Consider the following 5550-nt stretch of genomic DNA (forward strand, 5'->3'; position numbering starts at 1 on the left):
CCGAGCACCCATTCGTTTGAAAGATGACGGGCCGTGGCGTGACCTTCTGGTGATAGTCCTGGGCAAAGCTGGTCCGTTTTCCCATCATGACCTTTCCCAGGGAAAATTGCTCCTTTTTGACCTTCTGATGCAGTTATTTTGAGGGTGACTTGTACAATTCACTGCATTAGGATATAGAAGGTGGTACATTTTATTTATCTGTTCCTGTGGTGGAGCAACGTGGGAATCCCACCTCCTCTAGAGTCTCGGTGGCCACCCGCTCTGGCCGTTCAATAGGGTCGGTCTGTAGTGGAGGGTCTTTCCCAGGAAGGGAGCTTTCTCTGGAAGCAAAGGGGTTTTTTTGGTTTGGTTTGGGGGTTTTTTTAATAAAAATCAGTTGTTTAGGCAGCTGTTGGCCTTCCCCTGTCCTGTGTGGGTGCCAGTAGGGAGCCCAGCTCTGTTCCCTCGCGATCAAGAGGAAGAGGGCTGTGCCGAATGCTCACCTGGAGGAGGCAGAGCTGTTCAAGGGGTCTGTGTTTAGTGGGGGGAAAGGGACTGTGCTGGGTGGGCTTGGAGAGCCTCTGCCAGTGATATCTGGTACTTAAGTACCAAACGAGCAAACCCCCCTGTGCTCATCATACCCATGTGCCCTGTAGCCCGAGGCTGTGCCTGGCCCGCACAGAGGGAGCTTGGCTCTGACGGGGGAATGTTCAGCCTGTGGCTGTGCTGCGGGCTGGGGCTGAGGGGTGCTGGGCTCCTGAAGTGGATCTCCCCCGTAGAAGCTTCACCGGATACCGGTTTCACTTGGGAACCAAATCTGTTGGAGCCTGGTGCTGTGAAGATGAACCTCTTTTACCTTGGGCAAACGGGGACCTGTGGGTACCCCACGGCCAGACAGATGGTTGGGTACAAGCGGAGGCCAGTTCACAGAGCGTTGCTGTGCCCACTCCACACCCAGCCCCAGCCTTCTTGTCCCGTCAAATACCAGGGGAAAATAGCAGCTCTTAGAGCGGCTGGCGTCTGTCACACTGGCTGTGAGCTGATGCCCTCCCAGGCTGGGGACTAGTGACAAGATGTCTGAGGAATGAGGAACAGCTCCGTTTGGCTACCCAAGGAAGGCAGGCGCGTTCCTCGTGTGCTGCACACGCAGCCCGTGGAGGAGCTGAACTACGGAGTGATCCTTAAGCCACGGGGTGAAGTTGACTGTTCTAGGAATGTCCTCACCACCAGCGTGGGCAGAGCCTGGGAGTGACGACGTGCAGAGACCGTGGCTTCAAGTGTCTGCAAATCCTGACATTGCTGTCGCAGTCCAGACCACGGCATGACTCGGCTGGGAAGGAACTGCAGGAGGTCTGTAGTCCAGCCTGCTGCTCAAAGCAGGGGCGGCCATGGAGTCAGACCAGGCTGCTCAAGGTTTGCAACAGGTGGGGCATGAAAACCTCTGAGCATGGAGGCTGCGCAGCCTCTCTAGGTGGGCAAGAAAATATTTCCCACTAGAACAAGTATTTTTCCTTATATCCAGTCTGAACTTCTCATGTGAACCAGCATTTGAACTCTTGCTCTTTTACCCTGCACCAGGGTGAAGAGCCTGACTCCATCTTCATGGTAACCTCCTCATAGGTACTGGAAGGCTGCTGAGAGGTTGTCCTGGAGCCGTCTGTGTCCCAGGCTGAACAAGCCCCAGCCCCTCAGCCTCCCCCATGATTCCTCAGATTCTTCTCCCTGAGCTGACTCGGCCAATCAGCTCCCAGCGTGTTTTTGCAAGGACGTTTTCCTAACCGGATGCAGGACTTTGCATTCACGCTTGTTGAACTTCCAGCCTGTCTGGGTCCCTCTGGGTGGTAGCTCTGGCCTAGAGGACATCAGCTGCTCCCCCACTACGTTGCCATCTGCAGACTTCATAAGCAAGTGTGGTGTTGCCTCTTCAGGTCACTGTTGGAGGTAAGAAACAAGAAAACTCCCAGGGCTGACCCACTCGTGACCCACTGACAGCTCTCCTCTGAGTCTTACGGCTCTGCCAGGTTCTTCACCCACCTGGTTCCCACCAATCCATCTTCTATGTGCCCAGAAACATGCTCCAAAAACATTTTTGTGAGCTTTTACTCTGGAATTTTTCTTCTGCATTTAGAAATCTCTCAGGAAAGCAAGTCTTCCTCCTGGCTGGGGTCTCCTGAGAGGATGCAGGAGCCAGGCTGGGCATCAGTCCACAGTCATCAGGGCAAAATCCAAACTGAGTTTTATTTTTCCATGCTCTGTCACGTGGGTACTGCCAGTGCGAAATAATCCATGTGCCTGCCGAGGTAGCCAGAATGGCTCAGCCCAAATCCAATTTTGATCTGAAGAATTGACCTGGATCACGTGGCCTGTGACATGGGAATTTATCTGCTGCCCAGCCCCAAAACCGCGTGCCCTGCAGCTGACGGACTCTGTGCCCAGAGCAGGCGAGTGCAGCAGAGAGGACGTGGCTCCCTGGCCTGATCCAGGCAGAGCCTGCTCCTCAGTGATTGTTCCAAGCAGCTTTTTGCCCGGGAGCTGCTGAGCAGCTCTGCCCTCTCTGCTTGCACTGAGCCTGAGCTGTGCCCCGGCATGGGACTGGGTGCTCATGGAGCCATCTCCTGCCTCAGCCCGTGCTCGTGCTTGGGTGGTGACAACAACCCAGGCTGTGGCTGCTGCCGCGGCGCTCGGCTGCAGGACAGCGTGCGCTCAGGAGCTCCCCGGCTGTGGTGAAGCAGATATTCTGGGCTGTGCTATGGGGGGATTGGTGGCCTAAAAAAGGAAAGCAAAAAGCTGTTTTCCCCCCAGAAGAGAGTTTAAGAGGTTTGGTTTGGCTCAAAGAGAAACTGATTTTGTTTAAAGCAGGCTGTGCTGCTCGTGGAGGATCTAACCCTGACGCGTGGCAGCTCCGCATCGGTTGTGCGTGTTCTGGGAGCGTGAGGCTCAGTGCTGGGGAGACTTGGGCGGGAACGGCTGCATCTGTCCCTGAGCCGGAGCCAGCTCATTCCCTGGTTTAAGCTGTGTATTACTGGTTTAATGAAGCAAGTTCCTTCAGCCTGCCAGGGAACAGCTACGGCTTACAAAACCTCCGTGTTCTGCCGAAGTTCTTTGTGCGAAAATAGACACCAACCAGTAAATCCACCTTTAATTTGTGGAGGTATGTTGAGCCACCAGTGCCCTTATCTGAGTGAAGGGCAGTAATAAAAGATCCCTGGCAACACCAGGACTCTAGAGCCTTGCAAGGCAACGCAGCCCGTGGTGGTGGCACCCCTGTGACCTTCACCTCAGCACGGCTCTGGGCCTGCAGATGATGTCAGCAGCACGGAGCAACAGACGTGAGCACCTACAGCTGGGCCCCGGGGCCTTTCTGCGGTGTCCTAGGAAGGTTTTGGTGGCAAAGGAAGGTGTTTTGCTGCCGGTGAGAAGCTGAAGCAGGGTGTTTTTGGCCCGGGAGTCACCATGATTCTCGTCTTTTCCCGGGACATCATTTCATGGCTGCCCGCACACCCAGCAGCAGAGCTCCTGCCAGTCCTGGCTGTAGGGGGGTGGTGTCGGTGCTTCTTCCCAAGCGGCAAATCTTGCACCCTGTTGCGAGGCAGCAGCCTGCTTGTCCCAACCCTGTGTGCAGTTGGCACGTTCTCAGGAGCAATCTGCTGGCCCTGCCTCGAAGTCCAGTACCCAGGAGCTGGCACCCAGCTGGCCACAGCCTGCTTTGGGTCTGGCTCAGCCTCTTGCCATCCGCAGAGGCAGCTCACTCGTGTGATCTCTGCAGTGTGGGACAACAGCCCACCTTGCCAGAGGGAAACACGGGGTGTTTCTAAAGCGGTTGCTCTCTGGGAAACTCCAGACATGTAGAATCACAGCAGTGTTCTCTCAGCTTGCTGAAATGTTGGAATTTCCTCAGCTGGGATGAGAGACCTGCAGTGTCCCACTCCTCCTCATTTATACAGAGATGGAAGTTCTACATCTGTGGTGGCACTTGGTGATTTTCATTTGCGTGATGCTCTGTCGTCCCTGTTCAGCTTGTCAAACGTTCAAAGGCTCCAAAGCACGGACAAGTCTAAACACAGGGAGGTTCGAACTCTTATTTCTTGAGCCGGAAAAATCTGATGCACATCCTTTAAGATCAGAGGAGAAACCCCTGAAATCCAGATGTGCAGCTGCATCTGCGTTCCCCTCTTGGCTCTCCTGCTCTGCAGTGGAACAGCCCCGTTGCCATATCCCAGCCCTCGCTCTGGGCTGCTGCCTGACACCATTTCAGAGCAAGGACATCTTGGGAAATGTTTTAATGCGGTGATGGAGAGCTGCTAGAAATGAGTGTGACTGTTGTAATGAACTGTGTATAATGCAGCGGGAGATCTTTGCTCTGACCCTACGGCTGGGTGAGGGATGTAGGTCAGTCCCGTTGCCTTTGGACGTGTCTAGGGGCTGGAAGGGCCCTGTCAGAGTCATGCTGACAACTCAGAATGAGGACAAAGCCCGAACTGATCGTTGGTCTGGTGTGTCTTGGCATTTTGCAGGTTTTTTTTTTTGGTTCATCCACTGCGCTGAGTTCAAAGGGCCGATCACAGGGGATGCAGCTAAAAAAAGCTTTCCCTCATCCTCCAGGCTTAGGGGGATTCTAGGAATTCATGGTTCATGAGATAGGTGGCTGTAGTGTCCATTTTTAGTGACCTTAAATGAAATTAAGGACAACATGGAACATGTTTGTCAAAGCATTGGCAACAATGATGCCCCTGCTAGGCTGTGGGGCCACCATTCCTCGGGCAAACGCCAGCGGGGCCAGGCACTGTCTGCAAGATGGGGTGATGTCCCCGGTGCTGCAGCTGGGAGTGGGGCTTAGGGTGGTGGCAGGAGCTGTTGAAGTAGACTTCTGGCTTCACACAAGTCCTCTAGGCTTTGTTCTGGTGAGGAAGGGCTGGTGCTGCAGCCTCGGGTGAGTGTCCATGCAGCATGGAGGGCCAACACGTGATACTGAACAACGACGAAAGACAGCCCAAACAGGCGGGATGACGTGGGGTGGAGGAGACCCTCGTGCTCATGCGCTGGGAACCATCTCTATCTGACGGCTCCTGCTGCTCCTGTCACCTGCTGTCCCCTCCTGCCAGCTCAGCTCGGCTTGTGGCCGTTATCTGCTCCATGCCAAACACACTGAGCATTAGGGACTGAAAAACCTCCATTCAAAGCCCACCCTGTCCCGAGGGGGGTCATACCCCCTCTGCAAGAATTTGTAAGTCAGTTTTGCAAGAGTCAGGATGAGTTTTACCGAGCACACAGGCTGCTGGTCCGGAAAGAGTAACCCAGCAGAAATCTGACCGTGCTTTGTCCTGAGATGGGAGAGCCCAGCTCTGGCCCTGCCTGATTCCCAACCTCACGGAGCTGGAGAATTGCACGACATTTTTCTCCAAGCCCATTCCACAGGTTTCCTGTGCTCTTCAGGGCGCACACAGGCTGAAGTGGATTTGGTGATGGTTTGGTGGTGTGGTCCTGGATGGTTTGGCGGTGTGGCACAACCCTGCTCTGGGGAGGGCAGAGGGGTGTCTGACTCTGTGCTGCCCATGGCTTGATGCCAGGCTC

This window comes from Buceros rhinoceros, unplaced genomic scaffold (assembly GCF_000710305.1).
Source record: "Buceros rhinoceros silvestris isolate BGI_N320 unplaced genomic scaffold, ASM71030v1 scaffold16315, whole genome shotgun sequence".
Lineage (NCBI taxonomy): Eukaryota > Metazoa > Chordata > Aves > Bucerotiformes > Bucerotidae > Buceros > Buceros rhinoceros.